General features: G+C 37.0%; 1 long non-coding RNA gene and 1 other non-coding gene across 2 annotated transcripts in view; both read right to left on the bottom strand.

Annotated features, from left to right (window-relative positions):
* Nucleotides 1-4,722: 4,722 nt before the first annotated feature.
* LOC104005660 (uncharacterized) overlaps nucleotides 4,723-25,113 on the bottom strand; it is a 101,008-nt gene continuing 80,617 nt past the window's right edge. Inside the window, exons 4-5 of the long non-coding RNA XR_010155663.1 lie at nucleotides 21,057-21,129; nucleotides 4,723-5,798 (exon numbers count right to left, since the gene is read on the bottom strand). This is a non-coding gene — a long non-coding RNA (uncharacterized LOC104005660). The remainder of the gene's footprint in view (nucleotides 5,799-21,056; nucleotides 21,130-25,113) is intronic.
* LOC112208807 (U7 small nuclear RNA) lies at nucleotides 16,143-16,205 on the bottom strand. The gene has a single exon (XR_002943362.1). It is a non-coding gene; the product is annotated as a U7 small nuclear RNA (small nuclear RNA).

The following is a 25,113-nucleotide window of genomic DNA, read 5'->3' as shown; positions in this document are numbered from 1 at the left end:
GGGAGCAGCTTTGGAACTGGGTAACAGGAAAAGGTTGGAACAGTTTGGAGGACTCAGAAGACAGGAAAATGTGGGAAAGTTTGTAACTTCCTAGAGACTTGTTGAATGGCTTTGAACAAAAGCCTGATAGTGATATGAACAATAAGGTCTAGGCTGAAGTGGTCTCAAATGTAGATGAGAAACTTGTTGGGAACTAGAGCAAAGGTGGCTCTTGTTATGTTTTAGCAAAGAGACAGGTGGCATTTTGCCCCTGCCCTAGAGATCTGTGGAACTTTGAACTTGAGAGAGATGATTTAGGTTATCTGGCAGCAAAGCATTCAAGAGGTAACTTGGGTGGTGTTAAAGGCATTCAGTTTCCAAGCAGCAAAACATTCAAGAGGTGACTTGGCTGCCGTTAAATGCATTCAGTTTTATAAGGAAAGCAAAGCAGAAAAGTTAGGAAAATTTGCAGCCTGACAACGTGATAGAAAAGAAAATCGCATTTTCTGAGGAGAAATTCAAGCCAGCTGCAAAAATTTTCATAAATAACAAGGAACCAAATGTTAATCACCAAGACAATGGCGAAAATGTCTCCACGGCATGGCAGAGGTCTTCACAGCAGCTTCTGGCATCACAGACCTGGAGGCCTAGGAGAAAAAAGTGGTTCTGTGGGCTGGGCCCAGGGTCCCTGTGCTGTGTGCAGCCTAGGGACTTGGCGCCTCTCATCCTAAGGCGCCAACATAAGGCTCCTCCAGCCATGGCTGAAAGGGGCCAACATAAAGCTTGGGTTGTGGCTTCAGAGGGTGCAAGCCTCAAGCCTTGGCAGCTTTCATGTTGTGTTGAGCCCAGAAGTGCACAGAAGTCAAGAACTGGGGTTTGGAAACCGCCGCCTAGATTTCAGAAGATGTATGAAAACACCTGGATGCCCAGGCAAAAGTTTGCTGCAGGGGAGGGGCCCTCACCCACCTCTGCTAGGGTGGTGCAGAAGGGGAATGTGGGGTAGGAGCCCCCATACAGAATCCCTACTGCGTTGTCACCTAGTGGAGCTGTGAGAATATGGCCACTGTTCTCCAGACCCCAGAATGGGTAGGACCACTGACAGCTTGCAGTGTACACCTGGAAAAGCTGCAGACATTCAATGCCAGCCCATGAAGGCAGCCAGGAGGGAGGCTCTACCCTGCAGAGCCACAGGGGCGGAGCTGCCCAAGACCTTGGGAACCCAACTCTTGCATCAGCATGACCTGGATGTGAGACAAGGAGTCAAAGGAGATTATTTTTGGAGCTGTAAGATTGGACGGCCCTGCGGGATTTCGGACTTGCATGGGGCCTGTAGCCCCTTTGTTTCAGTCAATCTCTCCCATTTGGAATGGCTGTATTTACCCAATGCCTATACCCCCATTGTATCTAGGACATAACTAACTTGCTTTTGATTTTATAAGCTAATGGGCAGTAGGAATGGGCAGTCTCAGATAAGACTTTGGACCATGGATTTTTGAGTTAATGCTGAAATGAGTTGAAACTTTGGTGGACTGTTGGGAAGCCATGATTCATTTTGAAATGTGAAGATATGAAATTTGGGAGGGGCTGGGGTAGAATGATATGGTTTGGCTCTGTGTCCGCACCCAAATCTCATCTTGTAGCTCCCACAATTCACACGTGTTGTGAGAGGGACCTGGTGGGAGATGACTGAATCTTGGGGGCAGGTCTTTTCCATGCTGTTCTCGTGATAGTAAATGGGTCTCACAAGACCTGATGGCTTTAAAAAATGGGAGTTTCTCTGCACAATCTCTTTTTATTGCCTGCCGCCATCCACTAGATGTGACTTGCTTCTCCTTGCCTTCTGCTATGATTGTGAGGCCTCCCTAGCTGTGTGGAACTGTAAGTCCAATTAAACCTCTTTCTTTTGTATATTGCCCTGTCTTGGGTACGTCTTTATCAGCAGCATGAAAACAGATTAATACACTAACTGATCGTATGAGGCCGGCATCACCGTGATACCAAAACCTGACAGACACAACAGCAAAAGAAAAATATAGACTGATATCCCTGATGAACATGGACATGAAAATCCTCAACAAAACACTAGAAAACTGAATCCAGCAGCACATCAAAAAGTTAACTTACCACAATCAAGTAAGCTTCATTCCTGGGATACAAAGTTGATTCAATATATGTAAATCAATAAATGTGATTCACAACATAAACAGATTTAAAAACGAAACCCATATGATCATCTCAAAAGATGCAGAAAATGGTTTTGATAAAAATCCAACATTCTTTCATAATAAAAGCCCTCAACAAATTAGCCATCAAAGGAACATACCTCAAAACAATAAGAGTCACCTTTCACAAACCCACAGCCAACATCACCCTAAATGGGCAAAAACTGGAAGCATCTGCTTTGAGAACTGAAACACAACAAGGACGCCACTCTCACCACTCCTATTCAACATGATACTAAAAGTCCTAGCAAGAGCAGTCAGGCAAGAGAAAGAAATAAAAGGCATCAAATAGGAAAAGAAGAAGTCAAACTATCTCTCTTTACTGATGATATGAACCTATACCTAGAAAACCCTAACAACTCTGCTAAAAGTTTCCTGGAACTGATAAATAACTTCAGTGAAATTTCAGGACACAAAATCTATGTACAACAATCAGTGGCATTTCTATACACCAGCATCCCAGCTGAGAGCCAAATCAAGAATGCAATTGCATTAACAATGGCCACCACACACACAAACAAACAAGGAATACATCTAACCAAGAAGGTGAAAGATTTCTACAAGGAGAACCACAAAACACTGCTAGAAGAAATTATAGATGACACAAACAAAGGGAAAAATATTCCATGATCATGGATGAGAAGAATCAATATCATTAAAATCGTCATACTGCCCAAAGCAATCTACAGATTCAATGCTATTCCTATCAAATGACCAATGTAATTTTTTACAGAATTAGAAAAAACTATTCAAAAATTCATATGGAAGCAAAAAAGAGCTTGAATGACTAAAGCAATCCTAAGCAAAAGGAACAAGGTCAGAGGCATCACATTATCCAACTACAAACTATACCATGAGCCTACAGTAACCAAAGTAGCATAGGACTGATACAAAAAGAGACACATAGACTAATGGAACAGAATAGAAGAAATAAAGCCACACACCCACAGCCATCTGATCTTTCATGAAGTTGACAAAGATAAGCAATGGGGAAGGATTCCCCATTCAATATATTGTGCTGGGATAGCTGGCTAGCCATATGCAGACAAATAAAACTGGACCATCAGCCTGTCATAATACTAGAAGAAAACCTAGGAAACACTATTCTGGACATCAACCTTGAGAAGAAGTGTATGGCTAAGTCCTCAAAAGAAATCACAACAAAAAATAAAAATTGACAAGTGGGACGTAATTAAACTAAAGAGCTTCTGCACAGCAAAAGAAATAGTCAACATAGTAAACAAACAGTCCAGAGAATGGGAGAAGATATTTGCAAGCTCTGTATCTAATGAAGGTCTAATATCCAGAATCTATATGGAACTTAAACAATTCAACAAGAAAAAAAGCAAACAGCCACGTTAAAAAGTGGGTGAAATACATGCACAGACATTTCTCAAAGGAAGACATACAAGCAGCCAACAAATATATGAAAAAAATGATCAACATAGCTAACATCAGAGACATGCAAATCAAAACCACAGTGAGGTAGCCTCTCATACTGGTCAGAATGGTTATTATTAAAAGGTCAAAAAACAACAGATGCTGGCAAGGTTGTAGAGAATAGGAAACACCTATATATTCTTGGTGGGAATATAAATTAGTTCAGCCACTGTGAGAGTGCTTTGGAGATTTCTCAAAGAACCTAAAACAGAAGTACCAGTTGACCCAGCAATCCCATTACTGAGTATATATCCAAAAGAAAATAAGTTGTTCTACCAAAAAGACATGTGCACTCATATGTTTATTACAGCCCTACTCACAATAGTAAAGATATGGAATCAACATGGAATGCTACGCAGCCATATAAAGGAATGAATATGTGTTCTTTGCAGCAACATTGATGTAGCTGGGGGCCATTATCCTAAGTAAATTAATGCAGAAGCAGAAAACCAAATACTACCTGTTTTCACTTATAAGTGGGAGCTAAACATTGGGTACTCATGGACATAAAGATGGCAACAATAAACACTGGGGACTAATAGAGGTGGGAGGAAGGGGGTAAGGTTTGAAAAACCAACCATTTCATACCATGCTCACTACCTGGGTGACAGAATCAATCATACCCCAAACCTAAGCATCATGCAGTATAGCCATGTAACAAACCTGTACATGTACTTTCTGAATCTAAAATAAAACTTGAAATTATTTTTAAAATTATAAACCAAAACCAAATAAAAAATTTAAAAAAATATTTTTGCAACACAGTCAATCCTATTCATTAAGATATTGTGTATGGCTGCTTTTGAGCTACAGTAGTAGAGTTTACTAGTTGTGGCATATTTACTATCTACGAAGTTTTACCCATGCTCTATGTGAATGGCACCATCTAGAGCTGAGTACTACAAAACTTGCACAATCATGCAGCATCCCAAAAACTACAGATCCCTGGCAAAAATCATCATCCCTACTGTGTCAGAAAAGTGACTTCAAATGACATGTGAGGTTCAATGGGGGCTATATTAGTGGGACTGTAACAGGATACATTTTAGAAGAGGATAAAAATCACAACTGCAAATACAAATTTAACATGTCAAGACTTTTATTTAACTAAATAATTGAGAGAATCAATAATATATAACAACCAGTTCAAATGAAGATTTGACTTCCAGAAATTTACAGTTTCTAGCTCATCAAAGAACACCAGAGCTATACAGTTAAAGGGGTATATTAGTCCATTTTCACACTGCTGATAAAGACATACCTGAGACTGGGTAATTTATATATAAAGAAAATGAGGTTTAACGGACTCACAGTTCCATGTGGCTGGGGAGGCTTCACAATTATGGCAGAAGGTGAAAGGCATGTCTTACATAGCGGCAAACAAAAGAGAATCAGAATCAAGTGAAAGTGGAAACCCCTTATAAAACCATCAGATCTCATGAGACTTAATCACTACCACAAGAGCAGTATGGGGTAAACTGCTGCCATGATTCAATTATGGGAATCATGGGAGCTACAATTCAAGATGAGATTTGAGTGGGGACACAGCCAAACCATATCAATGGGCAAAAGCAGATTTTAATCAGGAGCTATTGCAATATGGGAAAAGAGACCTCAATATAGAATTGTAATCAATTCCAAATACAACACGGACAACTTGTGGATTTATAGCCAAGGAGCAAGGTCGGGGTTAGTGGATGCAAAATTACTAAAAGGAAGCATTAAGTGTAAGGGGTGATTTCTAGCTAAATAACCCAATAGGATTCTTATTGAAAGCTGGCCAGGATGAATGGATGTCACCTCGGGGACTCAGGGGAATTATAAATTAAATCAGATATCAAGGGTAGGGGTTCTGGTTAAACCAACTTAGCAAGACTGTTGCTATGGTTGTGTAATGCGTGTCTGATAAGGATAAACACTAAGGTCACAGCCTAGAGGGCTTATAGGCAACTGACTGGGGTTTGGTCAAGGAGACAGTTTTTGTCAGTTTCTCCTCATGTTTCAGGAAGGAAGAAATTCTTCTTGAGCAATAATAGTCCATTACACATTAGGTTGCCTTTTGTTCATTAAAGACCAGCTGAACCATCTGTTGAGACTTGGTAGTAGAGGATATCTGCTGGATGGTGCAAGTAGTCAGGTATTGAAGGAGGAGAGTTTCTAGGAAAACAAAGTAAGACAAAAATTAATGGTTGAAGCAAACTGAAAACCCAGTTTCTGAGTCCAGAGTATAACCAGCTGACAAGAGTTTATGTTGGGTTCAAAGCATTTTTAGATGGTGGAGTGAGGATGGCAGTGGAGAGCTGACAGATTTCCTGGTTTGCAGTTTGAATGTCTTTGGTGATGATACATGCATCAGTGCTGCAGTTTTGGTTATTTATTTCTCAGAACAGAGCATGGAAACATCTAGCTTCAAATACAGGGCTTCTTTAGATAGTCCCAAGAAGAACATGGGCAATCAGGTTTTAGTTCTCAGTAATGCAAAGTCAGGAGTGTGGGAGAAAAATTGGAAATGTTCATTTGGAGATATGTAGCCAGATTTCAGAGGAAACTAGAAAAGTTGAGGAGGTTCCAGTCTAGTTTACAGATAGATAATAAAGTAGAAAGTAAAATGGAGTTACCAGGAGGCGAAAAATAGCTCTAAAACAATGAACACTCAGAAAAGTATGCTATAGCTTTCCATGAAAATACAAAATTTCTCACTACAATCACCCACATTTTGATTAAAGATAACTAAAGTAAGGTTATTCTTGTCTTCAGAATAAGTCTGGTCTCATTAGATCTGGCATGATTGTTTACCTAGGTGCAGCAAGACTATAATTGACCACAAAGACCTTTTTAAGTTTGCTTTGCTGAAACTTTTCATAAGGAATCTCAGATTAGACTTCTAAAATCCTCTCAAGACTAGGAAACCAAGCCAAGACTTTGCCACCAGATTTTACCTTCAATGCCTATCAATTTGGGTGAATCCCTCTCTCCTTGAAGTCCCCAAAATACTCTAAGTTTCCTAGGCCTGCCTGAATAAAAACTACATTACTCACATGGAATGTTGCAAACACTATAAGTTAGTTCCCAGGCTATTTTTTTCTAGAAGGGCTTTTTAAGCATTGGTTCCATAAAGTCAACCTTAACTCCTTAAATCTGTCTGGTCATATCTGATTCTATGCCTATTATTCTTAAATATAACATTCCAGTCAAAGCCTTGGTTAATATAACCAATGTTTCCAATTATGTCCTGGTAAAATAAAAAAGGTAGATTCTCATTGAACTTATGTAAATAATTATATTACCATGAAAATAAGAATATTCAAAAAGAGCTTTGGAATTCTGAAGGGATCAGGAAAGGGAAAAGATAAATGTTTCATTTCTGTTTACAAAAGTATAATACACTAAATCATTGTAATTTATGGAGAGTTTAAGAGAAAAAAGAAAGGGGTTTCTTATATCCAAAAAATGGAGCATTAAAGAACTAACAATATTCCAAAGAAAAACCATTATCTTCTCTCACCAGTTCATTCAGTCCCATGTTATTAATTCTTATTCTACTCAGTCTTGAGTTAATAGTTTCATAAGCCCATCAGCTTTTCAATAAAACTCTTGGGACTTACATATGATTCCAAGAAAGACAGGTAATGAATGAGATTAAATTTTCTGCTAAACAGGTGGCTGGGTCTCAGATTCAGAATATATTTGATTTAAAGAAACTAAAGCATGTTGATATGTTTTGTATCTCTGAGTATATGAAGTAAAGTTCATATCTGTTGTATTCAAGTTTCTTGAGGACAGAGGCTTTGTCTTACTTCTATTTTCTTAAAGCTGACGCTGGATAAGTGATTCAAAAATATTTGCTAAATGGAATTGAAAGAAAAAGTCAATGAACAAAATAAATACAAACTAAGAAACAAAGAAAATTGGATATTTTACATAGTTAAATAAAACTTCATCGGGGGGAAGACTTCTAACGATGGATCATCTCACATGTGCACTATCCAAATTCTTATCTAACTTCACGGTATCATGTATGAGAGAAATAACAAGAAGAATCTAATCTAGAAACTTAGGAGTTGCAGAGAGAGCCTTACATCTGCCTGTTTTCTAAGAAAACTGATTGAGGAAAGAGGATCAAATAGAAATTATTTTCTCCTGCAGGAGAAAAAATATAATTGAAGTTTACACTTTAAAGGACACCTTAAGGATTATCTGATTCAACTGTTTTATTGTCTTTAAGCTAGTTTGCAACTCTGTAAATTGAAAATAAATGGTAACAACACAAAAATAATTCTTGCCTATTGACATGCAAATTCCATCCTGTTCAATAAAAGTCCAATTGATTTCCCTTCCCCTCCTGTGGAAAAACCAATTTTGCCCCCATTTGCAAGTTCATTTTAATATTTCTGATTTATAAATATGTCTGGTCTTCAGATTCTCTTCTGAGCCAGCTATAACATCTCCCTGGTTCCCTCATTGGTAAATGAGTAGAATAAAATATTTACCGTCTGTTCATTTTTATTTCTTTGACAGTCATGAGTTTCACCTTTTTTGAAAATTAGTTTTTAAGACTTCCCAAAATAATATTAGTTTTAAGAGAAAGTAAATACTCAATTCAAAAAACACACATAGATAAAAACAGAATCAAAAAGAGGACATTCAAGCTGTCAAAATAAATTAGGAGCTAAGCTTGGAATAATTATTAGTGTGTTAAGGATACAGGTAAATATTTATGCTCATAATACATCACCTAAGCCCATTGCAGTAGTAACAGCATTCAGGTAATACTCTAAAAGCCATCTATAAATACATTGTTTTAATTATTTACCCCATTGCCTTCATCAAAATGTAGAGGTGAGTCAAATCCCACAGCCAATTTCCGTTTTCTCCCTGTATTTACATTTGTTTCTTTCTTTTTGCTAAATATCCACGCAAAAATCACACTAGTGTTAAAATGTGTACATGTTATAGGGCTCAGTTATCCTCTTTGAGTCTATTAAGAAATCTCCTGTGGTCTACTTCCAGGTAAGGCACTATAACAGCCCAATTCCTCTAGGACTGTCTGAGTTAACCTTCCTCAGAAGAGAGAAATTTGTGGAATAGCTTCAGGTTACAAAAATCACAAGGATCTTATTATGTCAACTGAATTTGATGTGAGACACCTATTATTTCCAAACTCTATGGAATACAATTACACCATTAATTCTCTGGAGAGAAAGAGGAGAGTTTTCAGGGATAAGCATTGAAAGAGATTCCCTTCTAAATTATAATTAATTGGGCTCTGAGGAAAGTAAACCACAAGCTGAGAGAGAGATGCTCATTTGGTGAAATAAATGCAGTTTCTCCCAGACACCAGAGCATTGTTTGGGAAAGGATATTTTAGAATTGAATATGTGAAAAAATAAGAAGAGGCAACACATCATTTCCACTGCAGTTTTGTTAGATTCTAAAAACTACACATTATGTGCAAGAGAACACCAAATGATTCCCCAGAATACAGACTCAAATGACAATCCTGGTTGATTACTTCTTTTCAAGCTACATTAACTGGTGATAAAAAAAAAAAGTTACAGGCTTTCACCAGCAGAGGGAAATACTGTCCTAAGGAAAAACATGGAATCTCATGCCCATTTTTTCCATCTTAATTCTTCTGTGGTATAAGCAAGAAATGAATGCTTCTCCCTAGTTCTTCTCATTTTATGGCATGTTGAACAGCAGAGAATTTTCTACTCAATGCCTAGAGCATAATTGTTTTGAGGAAGGATGAAGGAGAATGCAGGAAGCTGTGAGATCAGAGAAGAGTCAACTGAGAGCTGTCAGGCTTTAGGAGACACATGAGGCTGAATTATAAAATAGTTCCATGTGCAAAGGAAATAAGAGCTTTCCTTACATATTCATAACTCACTCCTCTCTCAAACCTCCAAATCCAAAGCTTATTCTGGAATATTGATGAGTCCTCATTGGCTCTTTTCTATGGGAGACTATTAGCCATCCTCAACCAACAGGAACCTCTAATGTATAGGCATTCAGGGAGTGTCCTTCAGGAACTATATATTTTTAAATGTCTAGCTGTTTTCCACTTAATATCTCCATAACCTTTTGGCTTTATTTTCCAAGGTTCCCAATTCTGCCAACAATTAAGAAGCTGATTTCATGAAGGGAAGCTATATCCTGCAGTTGAATTACACAGCAAGTGTCACAATCCTGAATGAAAAGGAGGATCTATGTTCCTGTGATACAGCAGGCCTAAGCATCCTCCTTCCAAACCAACTTTAAATCCCCTTCTAGGGTCACAGCAAGCAGAGGTCACTATACGTCACAAGAAAAGAAGGTAGAGCATCTTCAGCAGAACACTGGGGTAGCACCCTTTGGTTAGAGAGAGATTGTGCAGTGCCACATTATACAGTTGTCTTCAGAGAAGAAAGAAAGAAAATTGGAGCAAGGAAGGCAGGCAGGCAGGCAAAATGGTACAGGTCACTGTGTAAGACACTTCGGCAATTTCTTTAAAACCTGAACATTCTTACCACAAGATCCAGTAATAATGCTCCTTGGTATTTATCCAAAAGAAGTTTAAAAATTTTGTCTATGCAAAAAAAGCACATAAATATTTATAGCAGTTTTATTCATAATTTCCCAAACTTGGAAACAACCAAGCTGTCCTTCAATAGGTGAATGGATAAAGAAACTGCGGTGCACATGGAATACTATGCAGCCATAAAAAAGAATGAAATCATGTCCTTTGTGGAAGCATGGATGGAGGTGGAAGCCATTATCCTAAGCAAATTAATGCAGGAACAGAAAACCAAATATCACATGTTCTGTCTTATAAGTCGGAGCTAAACATTGAGTACAGATGGACACAAAGAAGGGAAAAATAGATACTAGGTTCTACTTGAGGATGGAGGGTAGGAGGAGGGAGACGATCAAAAAACTACTCAGGTACTATGTTCATTACATGAGTGATGAAATAATCTGTATACCAAACCCCCACAACATGCAATTTACCTATATAACAAACCTGCACATGTACCCCTGAACCTAAAATAAAAGTTGGAAGTAAAAAAAATAAACTGTGGTACATCCAGATATGATGAATTATTTAGCAATAAAAAGAAATGAGGTGTGAAGACATGAAAATGCACGGAAGAACCTTAAACATATATTGCTAAGTAAAAGATGTCAATCTGAAAAGGCTATATTCCGTATCAATATAACCATATGACATTCTGGGAAAGGCAAAACTGAAGATAATACAAAGATCAGTGGTGGTCAGGGGTTCAGGAGGTCAGAAGGAGGGACAAAATTTTTAGGGCAGTGAAACTATTCTGTATGATACAGCAGTGACAGATACATTTGAAAAAACACAGAATGTACAACTGGGTGTAAACTATAGACTTTATTTCACAGTAATGCATTAATATTGGCTTATCAATTCTAACAGATATGTCACACTAATGAAAGATGTTAATAACAGAGGAAACTGAAGGGAGAGGGCAAGGGTCCTATTGAAATTATCTGTATTTTCTGCTCATTTTTCTGTTCATTTTTCTGTAAACCTAACTACAAAAAAATTAAGTCTACTATGAATGAAACAAACAAATGAAGAATATCAAGAAAGAGCTATGGGGTTGGAAACTCCTAGTAAAAAAGAAATGGTCTGACACCAGAATCTATTGAATATCTTCTCTGTTTTATTGTATATATTTATCATATAGATGTTCAGGTCCAATCAGGAGTCAGAAATCATATAGTGATTTAAGCAGGGGAAGTTTAATATACAAAGTTATTAAACTATGGTCAAAGTGTAACTATAAAATATTTTTGAGGCTAAATATGCTACCGTAGGATGAGGAGAGCACTAAAGAAAGGCCAAATTTGGAACATGTGACTTCTCCCCAAGTCTGGGTTGGAAAAAGTAAGATTGCAGCCCAGTGGACAGCAGAGAGGTTTCCTCTTTGCCTGGACCAGATCTTCTGCAGTCACTGAGCAAGCAGGAAACAACCCTCTGGGGCTCACGCTTTAGACAGCCAGTGGCCAGCACGCTGGCAAGCAGAGTCAACCTTCCAGGCATGGTGAGAGTATAAGTGAGCTTCAGAAAGTGGTTAGAGACATAGGAGTAATGAGAAGAACAAATACCCTGAGGACAAGAGACCTAGAGTGCAGTGTTTCCTAGTGTCTCTGTCAATAAGGACCAGGAAATTGATCACCAGGTCAGGCAGGAGCTTCAAGGTTGTGTAGGGGCCAAATATTCTGGGCTTTTGGCTGGGACACAGCACAACCCTGTCTTCATCATCACACCACTAACTGACCCTACAATCACTGGAAGCAGGAGAAGATCCCCTTTTGCCTCCTATGTCCTTCTAGTGCCCTCTACTGAGGATGTTGAACATCATCCTCACTGTAAAGGAGATGCTTACAAGAATTCCTTCCTTTATCACAGAACAAATATTGGAGAGTAAATTTGGAGCTAAGGGGCAATAAATTGATAACTGTCATATATGAATAAACTGTATGTAATTAAATACAGAATGTGAGTGCAATGATTCTCAAAAAAAATTTTTGTATTCCTAAAGTTCTAAGATTAAGAACCCTTCCAGGTATTTGTTAAATAAATTATTTGACTGGATTGACCCTCACTGCCCATTAAAATTAAGATTCTGGAGATTGTGCCGTTGCACTCTAGCCTGGGCAAGAAGAGTGAAATTCCATCTCAAAAAAAAAGTTTTAAGATTCTGGAGTCTAGAGTGTGAAGTAAGCCCCATCACAGAAATCTAAGTGGGTGAGTCCCATTGTGCCTTCACAGTATCTAATGTTATAGCAACACTGTGCTGAAGTTGTTAAAATCCAAGTCTGTTGGGAAAGTTAAGTCCATGATGATAGGTCTAAAAAATGTCTCAAATAGGAGAAGTTCAAAAGATTTCAAAGATGCTTTTGGCATTTATTTCTGGTTTGTTATAAGAATTGAATACTTTCCAAACATGAAGGGATAAAACGATTCAGGACTAAAGGCACCAATAAAATAACCTACTAAGGGAAAGTCTGCTAAGGTAAGAACAGTAACATGAGTGGTTAAGCAAGATTTTGGAACCAGACTCCCTGGATCGAAATCAGGGCTCTGCCACTCATTAGTGATGCAAGGTGCTTAACCTCTCTGTAAGTCAGTTTCCTCATTTTTAAGATGGAGATGGTAATCATTAAGGTGGCTCTTAGAGACATTGTGAGGTTAGATGAATAGATACACATGAAGCATTCAGAACAGTGCCTGGCACAGAGTCCATGCGATATAAGCATGGCTATTCTTATTTTTAAACTTGTACATGTACTGTACAAATAGCAGGTAAAATCAAGGGAGGAATTTTAAAGAGTAAAATGAATACCATATTAAGAGATTGGAAAGAAGACTGTGAAACATGAAAAAAAATTAGAAATTCCAAATCTCTAGACATTGTGAAGCATGAGACTTCTCCCATAAAAGGTAAGTGCAGATTTTTCAAGGGAGTCATGGCATCCCATACCTCCCACAAAATAAGAAAGGGCTCTAGTAGTTATGAAGAGTCTGCTATTCCCTCCGAAAAGTAAGGGTAGACATGGTAGTAGGTGGTTACTGAAGGGCATACCTTTCCTGGGGAAAGTAGTCATCTGCAGTTCTTATCAAATAACCCACCTCTTTCTCAGTCTCAATGATTGTATTATTTATACTCACTTCTGCTTATTACATGGATAACTTACGTTCAGATGTTTTGCATCTAGAATTTAGATACTTTATGGTAAACACACTCATTTCTGAATATTTTCATTCAGTTTAACAATCCAGTTGTTTCAACTGGAAATTTCTTGGTGTATTCTCAACCATAATAAGGTACTTTCCTACTTTGAACTTCTATTGAATGATAGCACAATTGCACATGCCGCTTGCAAAAAATAATTGGAGTTGGTCATGCTTGCTTTCTTAGGCAGCCTCATTTTCTAGGATGCAAATGGATGAAATACAGGTTCTGACCTTATTTTTCTCACTCCAGCATGCTTGAAATGATTTCATTGTCTCATGCTCCACTAGGACAATTCTATCAACTATTTTATTTCTTAATCTGTAAGGATATTAAGGTATAGTATTTTTTTCTAGTGTACGTCTGTGCATCTCTTTCTGTTCAAGTGTTTTGCGGTTTTCCATTAAAATCCCATCCTCTTAAACTTTTAAAAATTCTGTCCACTTATTTTACATCCTAAGAAGATTACATAATTAATAAAATAATAAATATTATACAGGTTAAATTAATCTGATTTCTTTCTGCATTGTGAGAAAAATCAACTTGGTTTCATTAAGACTGCTTGCCTCAGGAATCATTCCATTGAGTCATTGTAGGATAATACAAGTATATATAGCTCCTGATAAATACATCATAGATTCCAATAAGAAGCCTGATTCCAAGCCCCTACTATACGTGGATGGAACTGCCCTTTGTTCACCAAAATGGTAAGTTGCAATAAATGGCACCCATTATTATTCCACAGACTCAAATTTTGGCCAAAGACAGAGCTGGGATGGATGCTTAGACAGGAGGCACAGTGTATTAGTTCATTCTCACACTGCTATAAAGAAATACCTGAGACTGGGTAATTTATTACGAAAAGAGGTTTCATTGGCTCATGGGTCTGCAGGCAATACACGAAGCATAGTGGCTTCTGCTTCTGGCGAAGCCTCAGGAAGCTTCCAATCACAGCAGAAGGCAAAAGGACAGCAAGGTGTCTAGCAAGGTGGGAGCAGTGGCAGGGTCAGGAGGGAGGAGCAACACACTTTTAAACAACCAGGTCTCTGAGAACTCTATCACAAGAACAACACCAAGGAGATGGTGCTAAACCATTTTTGAAGGGTCTGCCCCCATGATTCAATCACCTCCCACCAGGCCCCACCTCCAATGTTGAGGATTACATTTCGACATGAGATTTGGGCAGGGACATAGATTCAAACCATATCACACAGCTTCACTCCCTGGTCACATTCTGTATTAAGAGCGCATTTGTAAAGAAAATATGTTAGCATGACAGTTAACACCATGATGAGAGGCATCAGAAGATGGCAAGTGAAGGCAGAACTCTAAATAAAGTAGAAGAGGAAGTCAAATTGTTGGGTTTGCTTTTTTGGGGTGGTGGGCATTGTTTGGTTATGTTTATTGTTGTCATTAGAAGCTTGCTGCCCATCCATCCACCAGTAAATGAAGGCTGTGATTTCCCTCCCATCCCTTCAGCCAAGGCTCCTAGGGAACCACATTATAACCCTGCCTCCAAAGTGTCTTGCCTAAAGTCTCACAACTACTATGTGTCAAAACAGGATTGGAACCCAATTGCCCTTGGCTTCAACATTCTCAGATTGACCTTCAGGTCTTTTACATAAACCCCCAATGTGTGGCTAGCCTGGAAAACACAATGTAAACCCCACTACAATCCCTTATCTGAAATTCCAGATCCAAAATGTTCTGAAAACTGCAAGGTTTTCCTAAGTTTGTGGTAAACGCATTTGGTGGTAAATCTGACCTGAACTGACAGGAAGATATTTACAGTCTTTTTTTTTTAATTGTTCTTTCTTTTTTATTTTATTATTATTATACTTTAAGTTTTAGGGTACATGTGCACAATGTGCAGGTTAGTTACATATGTATACATGTGCCATGCTGGTGTGCTGCACCCATTAACTCGTCATTTAGCATTAGGTATATCTCCTAATGCTATCCCTCCCCCCTCCCCCCACCCCACAACAGTCCCCAGAGTGTGATGTTCCCCTTCCTGTGTCCATGTGTTCTCATTGTTCAATTCCCACCTATGAGTGAGAATATGTGGTGTTTGGTATTTTGTTCTTGCGATAGTTTACTGAGAATGATGATTTCCAATTTCATCCATGTCCCTACAAAGGACATAAACTCATCATTTTTTATGGCTGCATAGTATTCCATGGTGTATATGTGCCACATTTTCTTAATCTAGTCTATCGTTGTTGGACATTTGGGTTGGTTCCAAGTCTTTGCTATTGTGAATAGTGCCACAATAAACATACGTGTGCATGTGTCTTTATAGCAGCATGATTTGTAGTCCTTTGGGTATATACCCAGTAATGGGATGGCTGGGTCAGATGGTATTTCTAGTTCTAGATCCCTGAGGAATCGCCACACTGACTTCCACAATGGTTGAACTAGTTTACAGTCCCACCAACAGTGTAAAAGTGTTCCTATTTCTCCACATCCTCTTCAGCACCTGTTGTTTCCTGACTTTTTAATGATTGCCATTCTAACTGGTGTGAGATGGTATCTCATTGTGGTTTTGATTTGCATTTCTCTGATGGCCAGTGATGGTGAGCATTTTTTCATGTCATGTACTCCACTTAGTGTCAATATTCAAACATTTTCCTAGAGAAGCGTTAATGTGTTTGAATACTGTCCTCAGACCTTGCTGTGGGTATACATATATTTTATTTATTTGTTTTCTTTTTCCTTTCTTTTTATTCACTTTTTGTGGGGGGTGGGGAGGCAGATTCCTGGTGAAAACTGGAAAATGTACTAGACAGATTCTAAAAGATCTATAACACTGTGGGTATATATTGAGACAGTATGTAAACAACAGGGCAGTCACACAGGGCCCTACACTTAACAATGACCCTGCACTTGGCTAAAAGCTCTGCTGTGGCATCATGAAATCCTTAATAATTTTTTAACAAGACGCCTTGCTTTCCCCACCCCCACCACAGAGCCCTGTAAATTATGTAGCTAGTCCTGAGTATAAGCACTACAGTACAGTAGTATAAGCACTACTCATAATATCCTCACAGTATCTAATATATCTACTACTATATAATACTATAATATTATAGTACTGTATAATATTATAATACTATAATTATAATACTATAATATTATACTACTATATAATAAGTATACAGTAGTATACAGTAGTATAAGCACCACTCATAACTTTTCTGATTTTTCTAAAATCAGAAAAGTTATGAGCTCTGAAACACATCTGACCCTAGGGCTTTGGCTAAGGGACCTATGTTACTACACTACCAGTATTAATTCTATTGTTACTAACACCATGGATTGAGTGCCTCCTGTAGGCAAATGATTTCCTAAGGACTTTACAGGTGTTAGCTATAACTCTGTGAGGTACATATTATGTTATTCATTTTTTTTAATTTAGTAAAGTGAGGTTCTGAAAGTTACCCTAAAGTTTTAAGATCACCCAGCTAGTAAATGGCAGAGTTGGAATTCAAACTAAGGTCTGCCTGATTCTAGAACTTGTTTAATATTCTAGGAGGTAGGTGCTTTGGAAGTATTAGGATGAACCATGAAATTGCCAATATCCAATCATTTTACATAGAAAAATGGCGATTTCATGTGACTCAATATGAATGACTACTTATAAAATATAATCTCCCTCTATTTCATTTATGGGTGTTTTTTCGTTTGAAACCATGACCAAACTAATCCTTTTGCTAAAATGTAAATAAAAGATTGCAGTGAAGTCAGAAGAAAAATTTATGTAGTTCAATTTAAAACAAGTTGCATGTCTCATCCTGTCTCACTAGAGATGACATCACTGCTCCTAAATAGGGAGGATGGATCACATGGGAGAACTTGTTTTTACTGTGATCAGCTGCAGGCGATCAGCAATATGACCTCATCTGCAGCTGAGGGGATTTGACCTTTGCCCCTTTAGGTATGTAAAGCAGAAAAAAATCCTTCACAGGCTGAGGAATGCAAAGCAGACAAGCATCTTCAGCCAGCAGAGTTTATCAAGCATGTGTTCAGTGCAAATGCTCAGACTTGGACATGATGCAAAAGCAATTAAGAGAAGGAACAGTGAGTAGCCTGGGAGTTGGGTGGGTCCCTTGGTGTTTCTCAGTAATACTAGAAAAATATGTTTTTCATTTTCGAATAATAAAAGATAAGAAAGGGGCCTTTAAAAAAATGCTTCTTGTGCTAAGTTACCATAAGCAGATGATAGAACTTAAGTTCTTATCATAACCAGTTTCCTGTGAGAATATCTTAGATGTAATCAAGTCAGATCTAACAACTGATCAATTTAACTGGCTAGTTTTAAAAACAAACTCTAAATAAAACATGCTCTTCAGCTGTATTTTTAAATTGATGCAGTGAAAGTGACAGTTGGACAATAAAAGCCCAGGTTATCCACTCACAAATGTCTAGGAATGTGTGGAAAATTAACGAGATAAGTTGCTTATTGTGTATTCTTTCCTCGTCCTGTTTATATCTCACAGTGTTACAGATTTCCTTCTGTTCAAAAACTCCTTATTAATCAGAAATTGCTTAATATTTTAGGGCTTTGACATGTATTATTTGATGTAGCACTCATGGGCACCATGATGAGGAGCTCTTAAATCAGCTTAAGAAAGGTGAACTACTAAGATCAAAAGAGTGTTCCTTTTTCCTGGTGAGTAATTGTTAATGAATATCTTCCAAATCAAAGCAAGAAGCAGAGTTTTTGTATTTTACTAGCAACTAATTGGAGGGATGGAAGCCCTCCAAAAGAGTTCTAGAATGATGAAATACGAAACGTAAAAAAAATTTCATCCAGGTTAAAAAGGCAGTTTATTATTCTAATTTTCAGCTGCACAGTTACCCAACTTAAGCCAAGTCTTTTCACATTTCCTGAGTGATTTTTATCTTACCTACTGCTTCCCACTTCCCAAGTGGGAAGAAATCTCATTCCCTCCAACTGAGAATCTGAGAAGACCAATTGCTTTAAAAAAATGTAAGAAAAATGGCTGATGATTTAGGCAGTTAGTAGTATAATTATTTCTTCTATTTTTATTGTTTTTGTGATACTAGAAGTTGTCATTTTCATGTTTATCCAATATCTTTGAGGTCCAAAGTGAGGTGTCAAATTTCACAAAAACTTTATATTTCAGCAATATTTTTGGTGGGTAGATTTTCAAAGAGTTTTGTTTGAGATTTTCAAAGAGTTTTGCTTGGTTATCACTCAGTGCACTCAGAAAAATAGTCATTTACAAAAGTAAACATCAAGAGATAGTGAAAAACTTGATGAAAGAAAAAGTATTATATCCTAATGTCTACCACTAGGTGAATGGATAAATAAATTGGGGTTTATCCATACAACAGAATTCTACTGAGTATCAAAATAACTGAACTATTGATACACTCAACAACAGGAATACATCTTGAAATAATTATACTGAGTGAAAAAAATTCCCTAAGACATTTTGTGTGACTCTTCCAGTTTATAAAATTCTTTTAAAATGCAAACTAATCTATAGTGACAGAAAGCAAATGAGTGGTTGCTTGAGAACAAGGAGAAGAGGCAGGGAGGGACAAGTGGAAGGTATTACAAAGGGGCAAATGAAGCTTTTGCAGGTGATGAATATGTTCTTTATCTTCATTGTAGGTAATGAATATGTTTGTTATCTTCATTGTGGTGAAGTTTTTTAAGTGTATACATATATCCAAACATATTAAATTTTATACTTTGTGCAATTTAGTTTATGTCAGTTATATTGCAATACAGTTTTCAAATCTTTAAATAAAATTAGGCATAAAAAAAGGTATTGTAATTTGCCTTAAGTCACAGGTCTAGGTCACGGAGGAACAAGGACTTGTAATTAGTTTCTGAAACTAAAGTCAGCAAGGAGAAAGAAAAGATCATTCTTCCAAATGATAGGTTTGCCAGTTAGAGAGGACTCCTTGACTAAGGAGGTTGCCTACTGATTATGTGAAAGTCAAGAATGTTCCAAGAGGGAAGCCTTTTAGAGGAGTGTTACTAGTTTGGATGATTTAATGTGAGGGCCAGTCTTACATTTTGACCAGTTTTCTTTGCAGGGCAACTAAAAACATGATGACCTTGATTAATCAGAGAAAAATAAATATGATTTCATATTTATTTTGAAACTGGCTTTCCTCAACCAGTTTATGGGTACTTAGTAAGTCTTCAAGGATTATAAAATAAATAGGTACTTGGAATATCTTGAAAAATTCTGGGAGGATTTTTCACATTCTTCTGAACTACTGGAAAAAAAAAATACACCAGGATGATGATTCCTTAGACCAGGGTTTTTCGGCTGCAGCATTATTGACATTTGGAGTTGGATACTTCTTTGTTGTGGGTGACACCCTGTCCGTTATAGGATGTTTAGCAGCACTCTTGTCCTCTAACCACTAAATGCCCAGAGCACAGTCCTCTTAGTTCTGACAACCAAAAATGTCTCCAGACATTGCCAAAATGTCCCTTGGAGTACAAAACTACCCCTGATTGAGAACCACTGCATCAGAATCATTGTCATGTTTGAGAAAAATTCAGAAATTGTAAATAAGCAAACAACTAATTTAGAGAAGAAGGGTTGATATCATCACTAACAAAAGAGCTCTTACAAGCTGGTTAAAAATTATACTGCTAGAGAGAGAAACATAAAACAAATAATAACTTCTAATATTTCAAATTAGCTTGCCACTGGTAAAGAGCTTTAAAATTTACATTACTTCTAAGCTGGGTCCTCTTTGCTGTTTAGTGGGTTCGGCAAACATTCTCTAATTTTATTGCCTACCTTATACAGCATTTCAGCCTGTAGTTTCAGCTGATCATTTCTCAGCCAATATACATCTGGTAGCATTGGATCTTTCCTTAGCTTTCAAACAATAGTAGCCATTGTCTTTAAACAATGCTTATGGCCCATTATGAAGTGGCCAGTTGTAATAAATGTATCTCAAAGGTTAGTACAGAAAAAGCGCATCACACTTGAAATCATCTTGTTTCCATCAATCAAATAAACTCAGTTTCCATTAATTAAATCAGACGCCATTCTGATTTAAACTAGGCAGCAAAAAACCCAGAACTAAAAGAAAAGCTCAATGATATAATCAAGCTATTTGAATGAGTATGAGTGGTTGTAATAATATTCTCATTCTGTGATTATAACTTATTTAAATATAAAGATTTATTGTGTACATGTATACAATATAAGCCACATTAAAACATTTAGGAGAGAATATAAGGGTGTAAATAATGAATAAATTAATTAATTCATGATCTTTTTTCTTAAAATGACAATAGGTAGAAGTTCTGATCCTAAGAAAAAGAAACAATGCAAATGTTTGGAGAAGACCTCTAAATCTGGATTCTTCAAAGTAAAATTTGTATGCAAGGCCATTGATAAAAGATACATTGTATATGTGATAATTTCAGACCCTTCTACAATGCAGAGAAAAGATTTATTTGCATGCTAATGTATGCCAAAGGATAAGTAATTCCTCCCCTTCTTCTCCTGCTACATACTGGTCACAAAGCTTAGATTCAATGTCAAATAAATTTGAAAGCTGGTACTCGAAGTCACTGCTGGGGAAGAGAAAAGCTTTATGCCTGTAGCTGGGCCCATGGACAAAGCCAAGGATTCAGTAAAGTACTGAGGCTTACATTCCAGCTGTGTAATCATCTCCCTCTGTGACCTCGGACAAATGATTATGCTTCCACATTCTTATTTCTTCATCTGTAAAAAATGACAAGAAAAGTTTGGAAGGGGAGATCTCAGTGTTCATACTCAAACTATAGATCAAATTGTTATAATTAAAACCACAACATAACCCAGTTCTACAAACCTATAGCAGATGCCATAATATTATATCATTTGTCAGTAAAAATCTGCTTCTATTCCATCTGATACAGACACAAAGGTGATGTATTCTTTAACAGGCAAAATAAATCCCAGTAGAGAATACTACTGGCATTGTTCTTTCCTTGCATTCAGCTCATTAAAAACAGAATGATCGTGTGGGAACCTTGAAAAAAATGACTGAATATACTAAGTGAAGCACTTCTTTAAGAGTACATAATTTAAATTTTAATCAAAATCCCAATTTTATTTTTAATATTAGCCTTCAGCAAGAATGTGAAAAAACTAAACCAAGAAAATTTACTTTGTTTATTCCTTTAGTTTAATAAGAGCAAATTGTTTCTAGTCTTAGTTCTATGAACAACAAGGTATGTGACTTGGACAGATATGGCTAATTTATAGAAAAGAACATTGTATATAATCATTATGCATTTATATTTAAGAGCCTTTACAGTAATATTGAGGGTAACTATAACATCAAGTAAAAAATTATTTAGAAGAGTTTTTACATTTTTAATCACTTAGAAAAGTATTCACAGAATACTAAGTGAACAGACAAAAAAAGAAGTAAAACTTATATGTATAATATAATATCAACTACCAAAAAATGCCAGCGGTAGTAGAAAAATCTACCAAAATGTTAGCAATAGTGGTCTTATTTAATGTGGTGAAATTGTAAATGATATTTTTCTCTTCTTTCAATTTTTCTCTTTATTATACTCTTTAACACCTATATATTATTTTATAATCAGAAAATAATAAACTATTCATGAAAGAAAATATAACTCCCAGGCAATGAGAACTTCAGCTTCCATCTGTTAATTTCTGCAAACAGTAGTACCCATTATTACTGAGAATGCTCAGATAATCTTACACACCAATGACATTTCAGAATCAAAGGATTAGTTATATCCCATGCCATACAAAAATTGATTCCCCGGTATTACTTACTTCCTCTGCTCATTACTGCAGCCAGAGATCAGGGTTGGCAGTGAGGGAATAATTGTCCTTGCCTCAGACCAGGAAGCCTTCAATTCCAGGGAAAGAGATAACAATGCGAAGGAGTAACACAGCTGGGGAATACCTTATTGATGAAGCCACAAAATAGCTTTCTAAATGACCAGAAGTCATGCCTAGCAAATGTATCAGCAAATCTCTGTGGCTTCATTACCCAAACTTCTTCCTCTAGGAAACCACCTACTTCTCCCACAGAGGAGTCATGAGCAGTTAGTGTCAGCTCAGGAGCAGCCACAACTGTCCACATGCTCCCAAGAGCTTCTAGTGTCTTTCTAAAATATACACACAGCTCTTTCTGGGTATAAGTATGACTCATTTCTTCACTTATTCTATATTTATTGAGCACCAAGTATGTGTCAAGCCCAGGAGACAAAAATATCTCCTCATTTAAAACAGGTAAGTCAAGCATTTTGAGGTTATAATTTGAAGTTTGCCTCAAGGTATTATAGAAAAAGTTTGCATTTTAGAGTCAGGTAGACTTGCGCTTGAATCCCAACAGGAAAATAATATTTATGGTTGAACTTGGATAATTTACTTAGCCTTTCTGAACTTTGATTAATATTCTATAATGGGGCTAGTCATACTGATATTATTTTAAATATCTGGTACATAATTGTGATTCTCAATAAATAATTTTACTTTGTTAGTAACATATTTATTAACAAACATAAGAGAGGCATATTCTGGAAAAAATCATTACTACTTAAGAAGCATACAGAAAAATAGAATAATCAATACATATAATTAGAGCAGTATGTCCCTGAGGAACTTTGATGGAGAATAGCCCATTAGTCCCTCAATAATTTGAAATAAACTGAAATCTTTCTAGACATTTTAAATGTTTTATCTATTTCTGACAGAAGCACTAATTTTAACATAGAAGCTCTTCAAGTAAGTTGCTAACTGTAAAGTACCCTATTAAAACCACTCTTTCTGATCTACCTAAACTAAGGAAAAAAGAGAGAGAAACATACTGTTAAATTTTGGCTAAAGCCAAAGTCAAATGCTTTAGAAAAAAGGTAACCAGCTCCTCTCCTTGGACCAGACTCATCAAGAAAACAAGTGAGAAAAGTCGCTTTGTATCCTCATTCATTATTTTCTAGGTAGTGGGAAATAACAAAAGTGTTCCTGAATGAAAATAGAAGGGAAACGTTCTAAACAAGGGTGCCCAGGGTCAATCAAATGTGATCTTGTTTTGCTGAGAGGGAGGATATGTAGAGGAATCATGTGGGAATGAGGCTGAGGGAAAGGTGGGATGGCATTTGGAGGTTGTAGATTCCAATCTGAAATATTGGTATTAATGTCCTCATCATTTCATTTAAGATTTATAACATCTGCATGAACTAAGCATTTTGGAGTTGAGGAAACCAATTCCCATTAAGAGATTTGGCCAATGTCACACAGCAAGAAAGGGAAAGACAGGATTGAAACCCAATTTCCTGATTTCTAGGTCAGAGTTGACTGCATGCTTCCTAATAGACCCCTTAGCAATGAACTAAACTCAAAATTTGGAAGACTGGAATAAGGAAATCTGCTAATATTGGTTACATTGTTTTATAACTTTATCCCATAGCATGTAAGATGACAAATTTGTTTTGGTAGCATCCTTAGAATTCACGTGAACAATAGGTGTCTAGAAAGTATCATAATGAAATAGAGACAGAAATCACACATGGGTACTAATTATTTAAAAATCACTTAGAAGATAAGTAAATCATCAAGATTTTCCTTTCTAGAGAAATGACCTAATAGAGGAAAAACATGTTTGTCTTTCCTCGGATGGTTTCCCACAATTTCAAAAGGATTGTTTTGCTTTTAACATATTTTCTCCCATGACATTCTTTGATCTTCAGATTAACTAAAATGTGTGAAGTCCCTGTTTGCTGAGAGCAAAAGAGAACTACAACTGTTCATAGCCCTTCCCCTGCTCTCTTCAAGCTATGATAGGATTCAGAGCAAGGAAATATCTGCCAAGACTTGAAAATGCCATCTCTATGTTCTTGCATATGCTGTTCCAGAAGAGGCAGGCCCTTACTCTTCCCGACCTCTACAACCTTCCTTTACCCATAAATAGAATTACTGGATCCCCATTTGCAGACTCCATCTCTTATACCCCATCTCTAAGACCAATTCTGACATTTGGCAGAAAAGATGTAAATCACATTGATTCTCTATTCTAGCATTCATCATCCTGTGACTCTCGCTCCTAGACAGGTCTTGAACTTGTATCCCAGTCTCAAACTGTGAGCAATTAAAGGACAGCAACTATATCTTATTTTATTTTATGCCCTAGAATCTAATATATTGGTGGCTTACACATAGACAATAAATGTTTGCTGATTGACTGACTGAGTGACTGACTGGTGGAATGGAGCTTCTGCCCTGTTGGTAAAACCCAGTTGACACCTGTTTGGTAACTCAACCCCTGTTCTACTCTCTGTTTAAGTTCTTGCTTTGGTTACCTTCTTAGTAGCCTAGCCCGTCTGGGATGTAGGACCATGTCTTACACCTGGAAATGTACTTCACAGGATATGATTCCTTTCCCTGAGCTCCTACTGATAAATTTTTGACAATGGTAGAATTTACCTTGCTTTTTGAATCTCCACATATCATTTCTCCCCAGCTTCACCACAGCCCTGACATACTGACTTGCTGTAACACTGCTTCACTCTGGGTAGGTTGTGTTTGTTTAGGCTATCACATTGGCGAGTATAATACATACTGCTAGATGACTTCTGCTAGTCTATTTTTCTGGTGGTACATGGATCACTTGTTTTTATAAAAAGTAATTCACATCTTACCACAGACTTACTTCATTAATCTATAAAATCTGTTACTATCCAA

The sequence above is a fragment of the Pan troglodytes genome, chromosome 2, assembly GCF_028858775.2.
Source record: "Pan troglodytes isolate AG18354 chromosome 2, NHGRI_mPanTro3-v2.0_pri, whole genome shotgun sequence".
NCBI lineage: Eukaryota > Metazoa > Chordata > Mammalia > Primates > Hominidae > Pan > Pan troglodytes.
This window is presented reverse-complemented; position numbering and strand designations above follow the sequence as displayed.